At 39.5% G+C, this 17,523-nt stretch overlaps 1 protein-coding gene across 2 annotated transcripts in view; it reads right to left on the bottom strand.

The window, feature by feature from the left end:
- MICU2 (mitochondrial calcium uptake 2) overlaps positions 1-17,523 on the bottom strand; it is a 134,423-nt gene that overhangs the window by 41,184 nt on the left and 75,716 nt on the right. The window lies entirely within an intron of this gene.

Here is a 17,523-nt window from a genome sequence, read left to right as displayed (position 1 = left end):
TCTGTTTAAATGTTCTCTCAGCCTAGATTAAAGCACAGCCTGCTTTCATATCGATGACCAACAGTATGACTTTGCATACTGTGAGCTACAAATGTCGCACAGATTCCAAAGCTACACTATACAGCAAGAAACAGCTGTAATATTTACAAAGGGATTTCTATGCACACATGATAGTTGTTGAAGTGCAGGTTGAGTATGTGAAAGCTAAGAAATACTCAAAAAACCAAAAAAACACAAAACAAAAAAAACCCCAAAATTAAGCAGAAGCAAATTGAACAACTCTGCTTTTTGAAAGAGCATCAGATAAAAATCATGCAACCTCCTAAGTGTTTCTCAGCAGGTTCAAGTGTATACACTCAAATAGGGGCGCCTATAGGTTATGTATAGGTTATGATCCTGTGTAAATCCCATGTTTGACGAGCTGCAATGTATCTGTACGTATGTATGTAGCTCCAATAGATCAAGAGTGGAACATTCCAGCTGGTTAGGCAGGGATCACAGAAACCCTGTGGTCATGGGCCTGCAGGAGCTGTGCATGTCCCTTCTCAGTCTATCTCCTCAGCACTTCTCATACAGTTCTCCAAACCCTTTTGCCCTTCACTCTTACCTCTCTCAGCCCATCATGCTCTTCCTTCATCACCTTTTCCTCTGGATTTCAGCCAGCCATTCCCTCCTATTTATTCACACTGAGTAAGCACAAACTGAGCTACTTGGATGTGCTCTGTGGACTGGTGCCCCTGCGTGCAGCAGCCTGCTTTGCTCCACGCTCGATCTCCAAGGCTACTTTGCTGCTTCACAGGCATTTTGCATCCAAAGGGTCACCAGTGCAGCACCACTATCTGGAAATGGGCATAATGGAAGAAGCCTGATGGGCAGCTGTCAACAAACATCTACCAAACATTTTCACAGGCCCACAATTTGGCCAGACAGAGTGCTTTGTCAGTAAAAGAGTGAATTTCCACAGTGCTGGCAAATGGCACGCCCAGCTGCAAGGGGTCTCCACTGGCAACTTGTGGCTTGGAACATCTCAACCAGCAATAGCTCATTTTTCAGCACAGGCAAACCAGTACCCTGGCCCCTGCTCCCTCAACTAGCAGTAACAGTTTTGCTGATAAATTCCACTCCTCACATCCCCTCCCCCAAATCAGCCTAAGGCAGACACCTGGCACATAACATTTCAACACAAATGCTTAAGTTTGACAAAAGTTATAAGCAACTAAAATTAGGGTTTTAATACTGGAGTGTTGAGTGACCCCAGCAACAGGTGTTGCCAGTACCACCTGTTACTGTGGATGACTGCATTTTTGTGCAATGCCTACACATACATTTACACCCATATACACACACATATATAAAGCTCCATAGGTAGATACCTTTTAAGTATAACAACACATGAAATCCTCTACTTTGCCTCATTTGAGACAAAAGAAGCAAGACTGATAACGGACGGGGAGAAGCAGCAACAACAGCTACATCCAGTAAGTCTGAGTCCTGAGCAGTGCGGTATAACACCACAGTCGCATCTAACACCAGTCCCTGCTGCAGAACATTTTCATGAATGGCTGCTTAGGAAATTAAGTGATTTAGATCTCAGCTTTGAAATGTCACTGCTTGAAATGTACAGCACATTTCAATGTGAAACTGAGCTTAAGCTGGTTTTTTGGCCCTGGCAGACCCACCTAGAGAGCAGCCTTACGGAAGGGAATGAGTCAGGCTGTAGGTCTGCAAAAAACAGTATCTGAAAGCAAAAAGGGAAAACCACCCTGCAATGTATCTCACTGTACTCCATTCATTTGATTCTGCTGGTGATCCCAAGAACATCACATCTGGATCAGCACCTGCTACCACAGCAGTGACTTTTGCCAGCATTGAGGAGGATGGTGAAAGGAGACAAGCTGAACTCTGCGAGCTGGAACAACAAAGGCATGGATAAGTGATGCAAGGTAAGGAGAAAGCACTGGGAGCTACAGCTGAGACAAAGTTGGCCAAGTTTGTGAGGCTGTACACTTGAGTCTGTGTTTCTCTTTGTGTTGCATTCAGCACAACAATGCTGAAATTCTTCAGCTACGTGGTTTTGGGAACAACATATCTTCACTGAGAATTACCAGATATTGATAAAAATTAAGAAAGGGAAGGGAAGTCTATTATATATGTACAGACTCTTCCCCAGCCAACACTTAAAACTGCAACTGCCCAGACCTCACAGAAATGGCTGTGGCAGCCATCAACATCTGCCCACTTACATCCAGCCACAGTCACCCTCCAGAGGATATTTAAGATGCTGACATGTTGATCTCTTTCAGAGGTGAAAAGACAGTAACAACGATAGAGAGATGCTCGTGCTACCCTTGCATGGGGGAAAGGACTGGTAGAGCAAATGAAGTCTTTGCTGAGTGGCAGAAGAGGGAGAGAAGAGTCATAATCACCCCAGGACGTGGTGAGAGGCAGCACCAGGTGGGTCAGAAACGGTCCTTGCAGCAACTGGATGAGAGGCAGCTGCCAAAGTAAGACAGGAAAAAAGGCAGGAGAGAAAGGAACAGATTGAGAGAAAAACAAAGAGATTTCTACTTTTCAAAGCAGTAAACACAGCAAAGTAATAAATATGGAGTCTTTTAATGGTGCTCTTCTCACATGGGCAGATGTCGCCAAGCATGTGTACTAGAGGGTAGGAATCTATTGGAAAAAACACCCTGACACTAGAGACAGTAGTGTTATCTTTCATATAGGTATTTGTGTAAGATATTAGAATACAATCTTACAATAATATAATAATTTAAACTGTACCTCCAATAATTATTTTAATGTTTTCTAAGAATTACATCCAGTTCTATTTTATTGGTATTGTCACCATATAAAATCATGTGTGAAGACTCAAATCTCTGTTTTCACTAGGAAACATACCTCTTGAATGCTAATTTAGCTCTTGGTGCTTATTTTCTCAATTTATTTACTTCTTAACAGTGAAAACCCTTTAAATACCAACAAGGAAAGTTCTATTCATATCAAATGTACAGCCCTCTGAGGAATCAGATCTTTTAAGAACTTGTCTAAAATAATTAGGAGAAGGTTAACTCTTCTCTGCAGAAGATGCACTGCAAAGGTTTGAACAGTTTTCTTACCCAGCTTGGACACTGAAGAAAAAAAGTGCCTCTTTTTTCCTATGAATTAAATATTGATGCTATCATTCCTCACACATGACTACAAATATATCAGGATCTCAGTCTCTCTCTGAGGACTACAGGCAATAGATGTAATTATTAGGGACTATTTAATCTAATAAGTAAAAGATCTGCATGATTCAATTTTCTTTCATCTTATTCTTTTACTTTAATGGATTCTTTCTAATTGGAAAATTAATGACACAGTACCAAACTTGTTTGTAGTAGTTAGAGTCTTCCCTTCATATGAAAAAAGAAACTTGGAATTTTTATTGTTTTGAACTTGATTAAATAAGAACAACTTTTTTTTTTTTTTTTTTTTTTTTCCTTTTTTCCTACAGACCTGCCACAATTATTATGGAATGCTGGTTTAAAGGACAATAAGTATTTTCAACAGTCTCTACATATTTTACAGATACAATAATCTAATTTTCCCCACCTACAGCATATCCATGAAACAAAGTCATACAGAGGCACTTCTCATGGACAAAAAGGCATTTTAGGTTTTTTAGTTGTATGAATACCAAGTCTGCTTATAAACACAAAAGTTCTGTGCTGGTAGCCAAGAAAGTTAGTTGACAACTATAATTAAGAAAACACTCCCAGGAGCAGCTCCATCATTTGCCCAAGGCAAACCTGGGTATTTTGTCACGTTTCTGGAAACAGAAGTGTTTCCATCATCTATCGTTTCTTTACACTAAGATGTAGAAAGGACCTGACATCAATATTAGGATTACTGTTAGGAAAAGGCTGAATTAAACAAGGCTGGACTTGCACACACAGTAACACCCTTTTACACCTATAGAGCTAAGGAACAGCTTAAATCTGACAAAAGATGTTTAGATTCAAAGAATGAGTAAAATCACGAATATAAGCAACTCTAACAACAATAATCAAAGGACAAAGTTAAAGTAGTTACTACTATTTGTAAGAAAACATAATTTTACATGTCTTCAAGATTGCTTTATTTTTGTAATAAGGAAATTGAATTTAAATTTTGAATCAATGTTTCTCCATAGCCTGAAATTCAAATGTGAACAGTATAAAATATATATATTTTTCTAGAAGAACAAACTCCTGTCCTTTTCATCAGTAAAGTCACTAAGATGGTTTGACCTAAATCTCTTTTTAGCTCCATTTCAAACAGACAAAATTACAAAAATAAAATAAAAATTGACCTCCCAGCTTTTTCATTTCAGATGGCATTCATTGTTCTCTTTGCTGAATATTGACCTTGCAGGTTCAAGGTCATACTGGGGTACTATAAAACCATTTGGTTTTCTATGAAAAATTAGGATGAGAATAGCATTAAGTATATTCACAATTGAAACAAACTCTCATTCTGCAAAATGATGAGTGAAACAAACCTTTTAAATGGGATGGGTTTTCAGCACAATCCTAATTTGCGGATCAGGGCATTTTAAAAACCACACCCACTGTATGCAGCTCATGCTGTGGCCTTTAGAGCAGAGCCCACCCTGCAGCCTTGCCTGCCATGGGAACGAGCATTTGCATTTCTTATAACTGGCTGCCAGCTTTCACGCAAGCTGAACTCTGAGAATCCTGTGCCAGCGAGCTGGGTTAGATAAGAATTGTGTATATTGATTTCCTTGGGGAGATGCTGTTAAAATTTCTGTTTAAATTAGCCTGAAATAGAAGATCTTTGACATTCAGTAGTTTGTATTTAATTCTTAGCCCTCTTAGATAATTTTAATGATAATGGACAAATATGTTATATTAACAAAGCGTGCCTTTTTTCACCTACCTTATTTTTGTTCTCCTTCTTTGAAGCTCTTCTATACATTTATAAAGTACTTACTACTAATGAAACCAATAAAGAACAAAAAATTCAAGCTAGTAATTATTTCTTTAAGGCCTCCTTTTGAAATACTGGTGATATTGGGGATAAATGAAGGATAGCAAAAGAACTTTAGGATTTTTGAAAGCATGACAAACCAAGTGATCAGATTGCTATGCTAGCTCCTGGCAAACCAATAGCTGAATAATAAATGAGCGTGCAATTTAAATGAACTAAGAATCTACTTCACCTAAAAAGCTTTTACTGAACTACTGCATTGCTCCATTGAAAGATAATTGATAAAAGTAATTTCAATCACATGAATTAGTAAATTGAACCACCTGAATTGAATTCAAGTATGCCCAGTGGAAAAGGCAGTTTACAATAATAGAAGCTTCTGCTATGCTTTACAAAACAAGCTTTACATCTGTCCTTTATTTAAAGCAATCGTTCCTCTGAGGAAACAAGAAATACAGAGGGATGGGATGGGGCCAGCACTGGCAAATCTCCATTTCAGAAGAGCAGTTGCATCAGAGCAAGTCAATACCAGGAGGTTTCTCAGTGAGTCAGGCAGCCAGGGGTAAAAAGGGTGGGATGCTGATGCAGGGAGGAAACATCAAAGGATGTTTAGGAAACTGAAAGAGACAAAAGAATTAAGCAAGTTTTCAAAACCTCTTAGAGAGACCATGGCACTGAGTCACCAGGAGTTCCAAAAATAACCAAAGACACCAGGGTAAAATCAGATGCTGTGGTGCCCACTACAGTGCTTGCAAACAGCTTAGTCCTCACTGGGATTACAGCAGGAGTCTGTGGGAAAGGCAAGGAGAACAGGGGAACACCTTCTCCTTAGATACTATCCAGGGAAAGTGACATACTCCCAGATCCCCTCTCTTTTTAATAATGTATCCGAGCTGCAAGTAAGGAAAAGATGAGAATATGTTCAAACTGCCAAGCTTATCATAAGACCTGTACTACAAGGACATACAGGATACAGTCACTTCTCCCAAACAACTGCAGCAGTCTCACAGGCCTGTACGGGCAGCCCTGCAAAGGGAGCACATGAAGCCAGCTAAGACTTCACGTGAAACACACAAGCAGCAAGAAGCCAAGCAGAGAGCACAATTGCAGCTGAGCATTTCCCCAGCAGGAGAGGCTGCCAGTCCTCTGGACAGGCAGAGCTCAGCACTGGAGGAGCATCTGGGAAAAAAAATGTGTCATGTGAAATGCAAGTTCTCAAACTCCCAAATAAGCACCTCATGCTTGGTTCCTCTGGCCTCATTTAGATGTCTTAAAATTAGGTGCCTAAATCTGAGTTAGTGATCTCTGTGGTGCTTTGCTGTAACTATGATGGTGTGAGGACATACACAGAAAAAGGTTTATAATTAACTCTGAAATCTGCTGCTCCTATTTCAGGTCTGAGGAAGAGCTCATATGCCCAAAAGCATGTCTAATTTTTCCAACTTAGAGCAACTGGTCTAATAAAAGATACTCTGTCTTTCTGCAAACTTCATCCTGACTAATGACCTTAGGCTGCCTTTATAGTCAAGGGAGAGAAACCGAGAGAGAAAGGACAATTTATTCCAGGTTGAGACAGGTGTCCAATCCAGGTCTTGCGCTTATCTGTTTCCTTCCTTTAAAGAAATGCTACAATTACTTCCTCTGACCTGACATTCAGCTTTTATATATGTGAGTTGAGTGAGTCCTTCTGCATGCAACCAGATAACTCACACTGTGACTGCTTTCTGTATTTGTTACATCTGTAATCTGTTTTTTTCCTATCTCCTATCTAGCAGACCGATGTTAGCAGTGCTAAGGGCATGTATTCTCTGTTTTAATAAGAACTTGATCAGATGCATGGACAAAGTTTACTACAGTTCAAGAGATGGAATGGCTGCATAATTGCAGCAATATAGTCTTATAAAGAACAACTAAGATTACCTGGAAGAAGCTGTATCCATAATTCATATTTCTGAGACCAGAAGGGTGGAGAACAATTCCTGCAATGTACAGAGAACACTATGGAGTTCAGACTTTTGGGATTGATGGCTCCTGACCGCACAAAACCATGGTCCTTCCCACAAACAGCAGGCAAGCAGAGCCACAACTCCCAAAAATTCCTGTTAAAATGTTTAAGATTGTAGTCAGTCTTATCTAGCAAAGAGAACAGTATAAGCTAGACCACGCCTTCAAGAAGACTCAATTAAGGAACTTTGATCTAACTCTGAAATAAAGAAGATGTAATTTGTGAATCACCATTCTCCTTAAGTCATCTCCTATTGTTAACAACACCTAGCTTTTAAATACTACAGGGTCAGAGCACATTTTAGATTACTAACATCAGACGAAGGTAAACTATTATGATAGCCTCCTAGCACTAGAGGTTTAATTCTGTTCCTCTCCTAGGCAGTATTAGAAGTCATCTCTGGCCTAAGGGTTCTGCAATCTACTTTATGGCTAGAGAAGACTATTATAGAAGAACAAATAAAGAGGTGTATAGACAACAACAGTGAAATGACACAGTTAAAAATCTGACTGCATACACAACTTGAGCAAATTGCATCTTAATTATAAGCAGACATTAATTTGGATTCAGAATGAAAATGTGTGCAAATCATCCTACAATCAAAATGAAGGAAGAAAAGGTCAACATCTTAACAAAGCCAGACACTGATTCTTATCTCACAATGCAAAACTTGATTTAAGCTTATGTGCTCAACACAAAGGCCCCATTACCACAGTAGCAATAACTCCTTTTGTCTCACTCAGCTACTTCCTTTACAATATGTATTCTGAAGATCTTCCCTCTCATGACAGAATCACAGAATCACGAGGTTGGAAGAGACCTCTAAGATCATCAAGTCCAACCTATGCCCTAACACCTCAACTAGACTATAGCACCAAGTGCAATGTCCAGTCTTTTTTAAAACACATCCAGAGATGGTGATTCCACCACCTTCCTGGGAAGACAATTCCAGTACTTTATTATTCTTTCGGTGAAAAATGTTTTCCTAATATCCAACCTACACCTTCCCTGACGCAGCTTGAGACTGTGTCCTCTTGTTCTGTCAGTTGCTGCCCAATGGAAGAGACCAACCCCAACCTGTCTACAACCTCCCTTCAGGAAGCTGTAGAGAGCAATAAGGTCACTCCTAAGCCTCCTCTTCTCCAGGCTGAACAACCCCAGCTCCCTCAAACATTCCTCATAGGGCTTGTGCTCCAAGCCCCTCACCAGCCTTGTTGCCCTCCTCTGGACAAGCTCAAGCATCTCAACGTCCTTCCTGAACTGAGGGACCAGAACTGGACACAGTGCTCAAGATGTGGTCTCACCAGCACCGAATACAGAGGAAGAATGACCTCCCTGCTCCTGCTGGTCACACAATTCCTAATGCAGGCCAAAATGACGAACTGTTACTTTTCACATGCATCTTACAAAATGCAACCCCCCCCCCCCATAACCAGTTAAAGACTAAGCACAAGAATATTAAAGATTGCTTATTACAAATTGGGTTCTCTTGCTGGCAAACATAACTGAGGTGCCACATGGAGAATTCATCCATTGTGTGGGAATGTATCATCAGGATAAAGCTACCGTACTGACTGTGGCATAAGAAAAAACATGTCAGAGAGGACCATCTTTTCCACCTTTTCTCTCTAGTGCAATTTATCCCCTAAGCATGAACTGCAAATCATTTCAAACTGTGTCAAATGATATGAAGTAACTGTATGGTTTATTACTCTTTGATATGTACTGAATACTCCAACATGAAACAATTACAGATAACAATGCCAGAAATAACCACGTGGGTCAACCACTTTGTCCTGTTGCTTCCAACAGACTTTGGCTCATGCATTATCTCATCAGTTTAGGTGCACACAAATACATGTTCACACATTTAAAAGATAGTATAAATACTAAAATTAGTTTAGAAAATGGTCTCAAGTTGCACAAGGGGAGGTTCAGACAGGATTTTTTTTTTTTATTGAAAGGGTTGTCAAGCATTGGAACAGGCTGCCCAGGAAAGTTGTGGAGGCACCATCCCTGCAAGTACTTAAAATACATGTGAATGTGTTGCTTAGGGACATCGTTTAGTGGTGGACTCCACTGGGTTAGGTTAATGGTTGGACTTGATGATTTTAAAAATCTTTTTTAACCTTAATGATTCTATGATTCCATCATTTGGCTTCAAAAGACAATAGAACCACGAAGGTTGGTAAAGATCTCTAAGATCATTGAGTTCAGCCACTAACACAGCACTGCCAGACCCACCAGTAAACTGTGTCCCCAAGCGCCACATTCACAAGTCTTTTGATCACTTTCAGGGATGGTGACTTCACTACTTTTCTGGGCAGCCTGTTCCAATGTTTGACCACCCATTTGCTGAAGAATTTTTCCCTAGTACCCAGCCTAAACCTTCCTTGGCGCAATTTGAGGCCATTTCTTCTTGTTCTGTCACTAGTTGCCCGGGAGAAGAGCCTGATCCCCACATGGCTACACCCTCTTTTCAGGCAGCTGTAGAGAGTATTGAGATCCCACCAAGCATCCTTTTCTCCAGGCTGAACCCCCAGCTCCCTCAGCTGCTCCTCACAGGAATTGTGCTCCAGACCCTTCCCCAGCTCCGTTGCCCCTCTCTGGACACGCTCCAGCCCCTCAATGTCTTTCTTGCAGTGAGGGGCCCAGAACTGAACACAGGGTTGGAGGTGTGGCCTCACCAGTGCTGAGCACAGGGGGACGGTCACTGCCCTGCTCCTGCTGGCCACACCAGAGCTGACCCAGGCCAGGATGCCATCGGCCTTCTTGGCCACCTGGGCACACCCTGGCTCATGTTCAGCTGCTGTTGTCCAGCACCCCCAGGTCCTTTTCCACCAGGCAGCTTCCCAGCCACTGCCCCCAGCCTGCAGCGCTGCCTGGGGTTGTTGTGACCCAAGGGCAGGACCTGGCACTTGGCCTTGCTGAACATCTGCAATTGGCCCTGGCCCTTTGATCCACCCTGTCCAGGTCCCTCTGCAGGCCCTTCCTGCCCTCCAGCAGATCAGCACTTCCACCCAGCTTGGTGTCATCTGCAAACTGACCGAGAGTCAACTTGATCCCCTCATCCAGATCATCAACAAGGATATTAAACAGGGCTGGCCCAAATACTGAGCCCTTGGGAACACCACTTTGTGACCAGCCCCCAGCTAGATATAACTCCATTCCCTACCACTCCCTGGGCTTGGCCATCCAGACAGTTTTTTACCCAGTGAACAGTGTACCCACCCAAGCCATGAGCAGCCAGCTTCTCCAGGAGAATGTGGAGGGAAACACTGTAAAGTCTTTTTCAAAGTCTAGGTAGAAAACATCCATAACCTTTCCCTCATCCACTGGCCAGGTCAAAAATTGCTGAAATGAATTCAACTCCTTTGTTTATGAAATAGTTTGTTCTTAAACTTATTCATCCAAGCACAAACTTCAGGATACTGCTGATATTGCTTATTCCTAGTGGAACAGAAAGAAAAAAAAATCTAGGGATTTCTTAATGAAGTAATTAAAAATTTTAAAATTAAAACTGGAAATATTAAATGAAAAAAATTGTATTTATTAATGCTATCAGTATGAAAAATGCACTGGTAATTCTCTTCAGATATAGGATATTTATCGTGCTTGTGTCCAAGCAGTAAACAGCTGACATATCAGTGCATCTAGGCAATTTAAATTACTGCAGTGGGTAAGCAACCAGGAGCATTGACATTTCACATAAATTACATGGGTTCTCAAGAGTACTGTAAATATAAATATCTACTTAGATCCAGTATATATAGAAGCTCACTTTTTTTTACTGGTTTTCCTGTTTCACCCTTCACATATCAAAATTATTTACACCATCATTAATGCTTTCTCTTTTGTTATGTTTTGTATTTTTAAAATAAGATTTACTTCCACTATGGCAACATGCAGTAAAAGGTCCTAGAAATATTGCCAAAAATATTAAAAGATGTGACAGCTGATTAGAAAAGTATAATGGAATTTTACTAGAAATATCAGTTTGGGAAACTGTCATTCATCACACTATAGCTCTCCCTAGTCATATCTTTAGAAGAAAAAAAAAAACAAAACCAGAGAGAAAGAGGTGGCTGATATTTTTCTATACTGCTATTGCAAAAACTGGAAATCTCAACAGCAGGATGTCTGGTTTTTATTGATGCACTATTCTAATGATGGTGGTAATTGTGTTTCATTCTCCTAGTACCTTGTCCTTCCATCAAATGTGTAGAAATTGAGGCATTCAGGGCTGCCTTACATCCCCCACAGAGCAAAGACATATGTTCGAACATCTTATTGTTCTTATTTCCTTCCCAATGGTAACATTCTAGGGAATACGTTAAAAACAGCATCTTTTTGGTGATTGTGAAAAATGGTCACAGGACTTTCTGAGAAGCTTGTGGGAAAACCCATGAAGTGGGGTTTCCCCATGGTTAAGGGAAATTACCTCATTCACAGAATAGCTGAAGCTGGAAGGGAGTTCTGAAGGTTATTGCAGTAACTACAATGTCCTTATCTTCTCATGATGACAAATGGAAAAAGCTCAAATAAAGGTCAGTCAGGATCTGTTGCCCAAGACCATGTTCAATTTGGTCTAGCATATTCTTGCAGACATTTGTTTCTAGAAGGGTACAAGACATCTCTCTAATTTAATACAGTCACCTGACCAATCCTTTGAAAAAGAAAAGAATTTATGTGTTTTTGTAACATACACTAACACCAAAAACATGCAATAATTGGTAGGTTTCATAGGCAGTTTTTGGTTTTTGCCCCCTTGCTTATACTAAGGGCAACAACATTCTCATGCAGTGAAGGTTGTAGCCTGGCTTCAATTCTCACTGGCAACTTACAATATAGCATTTTTCCCTCATTTGTTGAGGCATAAGAGTAGTAAGCACTGGATTTAACAGTGAATTGGGGCATTTTACTGAAAGGAAACAATTCTATATTGGTAATTTCATTAATGTGAAATGTGTGTTTAAGCTCAAGTCCTGGGACATTTAGTCTTACTGTCCAGAGCACAATAAACACCTAAAATTCAAACCCTTATTATGCTTTTCTTCCAGAACAAAAGCCCCATTCATGAACATGGAATTCACAGTGACTAGATGTCCGAGGGTGTTGCTTTTGAGTTTAGAGAACAATTACTTTGCAAAATTACTTTGCAATTTATAATTGTAAATAATAATTATATAGATTCTGTTTAGGAATGAAAGGATTAAGCAAACACCCACTAGAGGGTGTCAAATTACTGCATGGGGGGACTGGGCTAGTTACACCTCCTATTCACCTCTGCAGCAGATTCTTCTTGAAGAAACATCAAATACATTTGTATTAGAGGACAAAAACAGGATGAAATAATTCTCTTAACTGAAAATTTGGAAACACTTTAGTAAATTATTTACCATCTGTGTTGAATGTCAATAAGAGGAATTTCTAAAAGATATGGCAAATATAAGCAAAAGAAAGCACAAAAGGTTGTTTTGGGTCCACTTGCTACTAGTCAACAGTTTTACACCAAAAACCTTGTATTTTTGCAATTGATAATATTATCTTTGTGTTCTTCACCTTCCTGAATTCTGCTGACATCATCATTCAATGCTGACATTGAAAGACAAGGGTTCATAAACACCAAAGAAACACGTCCATTTTGTTATCAGGATTATTAGAAGGATGAATTGAATTATTCCTACTCTAGGAAAACCTAATGCATCACTTTCTTTTTCAACAGAAGCTAATTGCAACTATATCCATTAATATTAGTGAATCAGTTTAAGGAAGGAAAGGGAAAAAAAAAAGAAAATAATAAAACTGCTATTTTAAGGGAAGAGTCTTTTGGTATAGGTCAGCATGGTAGTACTTTGGATGTTTTAGATTCCTGGGGATGGCAAGGATGACAGTGATAAAGGGAATTGCTATTCAGAACTGAATTAAGATTATACTGTCATTGCAGAATTTCCAGAAGGAACTTTTTCCTTTAGGGTACCGTAGGGCTTTCTAAGGCTCTGATTGCAACCATTTTAGTGCAGATGACACTATTTTTTCCACGTGCCATTTTGGAAAGATAAGGACATTCTATTAGCCATGTTTAGGATTTTCATATAGAAGACACTGTCTACTGCTTTGAGTATTTACCGATCCTGCACAGACCTACTTCACTATTTCCATAGGCCTCCAGGTTCAAGCATTATTGCAATCTCTACTTTTTCTCTCCTTCTTCCTTCTCTTGTTTAATTGGAGTTCCTTTCAGTGGCTGACTTGCTTTTCTTCAGTTGATGGTCCACATCATTCTCACCTTTATCTTTAAATGAGCCTGGAGTTTCTTTCCACTTCTAAGATTAGCTCATTCTGTTATTAGCACACAGAAAATCTCCAAGCAAACCAGTAACAGCCCCTGCTGAGTATAACTTGTTTATACACCATTAACATCTGCCACATAGCAATTAACAGATGTTTGGAAAGCTTTCCTACAGCAGGGGCTCCAAGGGTATGTAAATGATAACAGGATGCTTCTGTTTTTTAGGTTTGAAAGGATTAACCTATTTTTGGCATGCAAAAAGCTCAGTGAAGAGATTCTGTTAGGTTTTATAAGTTTCTCAGAACAGCAGAGTGAAGACAGTTACATAAAACAAATTTGAAACATTGCCTTTATTCAGTAGACAAGATGGTAATGGAAAAAGGAGCAGGATCATGGAAAGTCTGAGAACTCCCCTAAGACTGGAAAGAACTGAAGATAAGAGAAATCATAGACGAGCTTAAAAATAGGTGTTAATCGTATCTTATTACACTGATCAAAACAGCTTGGTAAATTTGCAATTTAGAAAAAAATTAATACTGCTAATAGTATGCTTAAAAATTACTGTCATGATGTTCATCAGCCTTCTATAGCAGTAGAAACAAAAAGTCTTGTGCACCAACAAGAGTACTTCCAGTACACTAAAGAATGAACTTTGCAGACAGAATAAGAGAAGAAAAGATAAGCCACCACTTGACCCTTTGACATCAAACTCCTCACAAAATAAAGAAAAAATCTGTCAGAAAGAAAAAGAAATCTAGACAAAGAAGATCACGATTTTCTTTCAAAAAATAAGTTGCTATTTTCTAGAATTTTCTTATTTCCTCAGAAAAAACTTTTCTCCCCCTGAATTCAAATAATCTGATGAAGCAAACCTCTGAAACACATTTGGCTTTACCCTGCCTTTAATTTTACAGTCAGATTTTTTTAAGAATTGTGACCATATTAAACACCAGAGGAAACATTGTAATAGGCCAAGACAGAAATAGAATAAAAATATTCATTCAGTACATATAATTAAGAAGGCAAATCTAAATGCAGGAATACACTTTACATCAAAATTCCCACTAATGTCTCATTTAACTTGCAGCAGCCCTCAGTATACTGGGCTTCTGTGTCCACCACTTTCAGTTATCCTTGTGTTGTCTCTTTCCTGCCATTCTCAGCTTCTCTGACAATACTAATTTCTCCTCCAAGAGCAATTGTGGACTGAAAAAATGAACAATTTTTTCCTTTCCCTAAGCAAAAGTGTACCTTACCTGGAGGCATTGACCGTACATGACTCCCTAAGAGGCTGTTCTTTGCCAGATCTCTCTTTTTCTGTTTTAATCACTATACAAAGACTATGTCAAAAATTTCCTCACCTAAGGAAGCAGAAAATAATTTGCTCTACCCCAGTATCCTCAGCTTGGCAGTCTTCATTTAAGAAGTTCCTGACTTCCATCCTTGTTCCATCCCTTAGACCACAGTGATTGCCAGTGCATTGTGCTGTGAGCCAGGAAACAATGTCGGCTTTACATAGACAAATCAGACTCAGAAAAGTCCAATTTAAAAGTATGGAATAAAGATACCTACGTGAAGCTGTGGAATGGATGGCCTCATCCAGACAGGGTAGATAAAAATAAACTCAGGCTTGCAAACCTAACAAGACCAGTGCTGAGTGGTAGCTTAATTATCTATAATGCATCACAGAGCTAAGGTTCAAAAGAAGAGAATTCACTATTTTAGGAAATGGGAAATGTGAGCATAAGAGCAAGAGGGTTTATAGAGACAGTGACTACTTTTAGGGTAGGAATATCAGCAGAGTTTTTAAGCAACAGAGAGATTGTGTCACTGTTTTCCAATATAACCAGTGGTTAAAAATGATGTTAAATTGAGTATGTAAAAATGTATGAGGCCTATATTTCAAGTTTGTTTTATTTTGAACTGCTGAAATAGGAGCTGACTTATAGAATATATATGATAAATTTTGAAACGCTTAGCTATGAAATGTTAAAGACAAATACTAAGCCATGTAGTATTCCACTAATAGAGGATACAAATCCGTAAAAATAAATTACAAGATATTACATGTTAACTTAGGTTAACAGTGGCAATAGATATGGGTGTTCTTACATTGGTTTGACTAAGCAGAAATCCTTTCTCCTCTTTAGAGAAATAATGGACATAAAGAATAGCAACTGTCCTCTTGAAATGAGCATTTATTTTAGCTGCAGAGGAGAGAGATTGAAATGACAAATGAATCAAATTTTAAATGGGCTTTTTATAGTTCTCACAGTTGGTACAAATGAAAAGCAAACAATGGAGAGCTCTCTTCTAGTGAAAGTGTAGAGTAATTTATGTAGCTCAGTGTACTTTTAAAATTACCATACTGGTTTAAAAGACCCTCTCACTTTTGCAGCAGTAGAGACTGCCTTTACCACTATACAGCTGACAAAAAATTTTTCTCCTTAGCAAATTCAAAGAAAGCCAGAGAAGCAGATGAAATTTTTGAGCATTAGATTTTATAGTTTCTCCCAGGAAACTGACAGTGAAACAGAAGGAAGCTCCCACATTCTATGTCACCAATAAATCCACAGAAAAGAAATAAATGCTATTGTCAGGGTGTGAGTGACACACAAACACATGTACACCCCTTCCCCAGAAGAAACAAAAATGAAAAAAAATCCCCAACATTTGGAGAGGAACAGAAAAGGAGAAAAATGCTCTGTGTACTGCAACTGGCAGTTTCCCTAGTGGGATATGTGACTTATTATGAGTTTGCCAATACCAATGCAGCAGCAAAATTTCACTGTCTCAGTAGTTCCAGAAGTATTGGCACAAAGGGCGTGCATTCAAGACTTGAAAAGAAGGCTGGCGCCTGGGAAAACGAGCTGCATCATTCTGAAGACTTCAAACAATAGACCTGAAAGACAACTGGAATAAACTGAAAAACATCAAAAGGTAGCTGTCTTGGCCATGTCTTCTATTTAAATTCCATGCAAGGAGCCCATTTAAAAATTTTTATTAAGCCAAGTATGATTGCAGCTCTTGGTAAACAAAGTCGCTGGACACTGGCATTTTATGCATACTAATCAGCTGAAAAAAAGCATCTAGAAAAAACAAGAATGGCCAGGTAGGATGGATTTGGACCTACTAGCAATGCTGAACTACTTTTTGTCTGGGAGCAACCCAGAGAGGATTTGTTAGAAAATGTAGTTTTTTTGTTAGCTGTGTCTGTAAAATCCTTTCACTTTCAGACTTGTCCAGGTCTGAGAGGAAACATATTTAAAAAAAGATGCAGCCAGCAGAATGACCAGGTGCTTGCCAGCAGTATGGATGATGGTGTGAGGACCTTAGCTCTCTGAGGGACTGGACAACAGTGGATGACTGTTTGATTTGATTACTAAGAATTGTCTTGTCTGCATTCTCCTCTGCAGTAACAAAGTTGGTAACCCAAGGGAGGCACTGCCATACAAGCAGCTGGCTCTAACAAGAACCTGTGTGTTTTACACATGGAAAAACGTCTTTGAACTCAGTATTTGCTTTTGTTTCAAACAGATGAGGAAGGCTACTGAGCACAATTGGTGCTATAACCCACTGCAGGTGCAAGGCTGGGGAGTGAAAAACAGAGCATAACCTGGCCAGTTTTTCATTTAGGGATTCAGTGCCAGTGTTTTCCAAACAGGGAGCAATGGAACTTCTCAATGGTGCCTCTGGAGACACCAGCTGTTTGGCAAGTAAGGACAGCTTCTCTCACCTATCAAAGCAGGTTGCACACCTTGCCTGCTGCTACTGCCTAGAAGCAAAGTGGATGATACCCTATGGTTCTACCCTAGGCATTCTTAAAAAACTCATAATGTAACATTTCTTAGGAGAACAAGCAGGGGGAAAATAGTAGTCTGTATCAAGGTTACTCAAAAACGAATAAATCATATGACTCATAGAATAAAAATTCAGCATTGGCCTAAGGAAAAGCACGGAACCATCACTACCAAAAGAGTTGCAAACAACTGAAAATATGAGGCTAGAATGCATGCTAGATTTTGGCAGGAGTCTGACCTGCACTCCTGGCACCTGCTATCATCCATCAGTGGTCTGTAGATCCTCATCAGTTCCTAAATAACTGAATGCAAGCCAAGGAATTTTAAAACCAGACTGTACTTCTTAGGTATAAACCAATACCTGTCTGCATTGAGGACATACGTTGCAAGAAATTAAAATACACTTAAGAGTGAAAAAATTAATTGAATCTGTTTTCATGCTACATCTGTTA

The sequence above is a fragment of the Taeniopygia guttata genome, chromosome 1 (genome assembly GCF_048771995.1).
Source record: "Taeniopygia guttata chromosome 1, bTaeGut7.mat, whole genome shotgun sequence".
Lineage (NCBI taxonomy): Eukaryota > Metazoa > Chordata > Aves > Passeriformes > Estrildidae > Taeniopygia > Taeniopygia guttata.
This window is presented reverse-complemented; position numbering and strand designations above follow the sequence as displayed.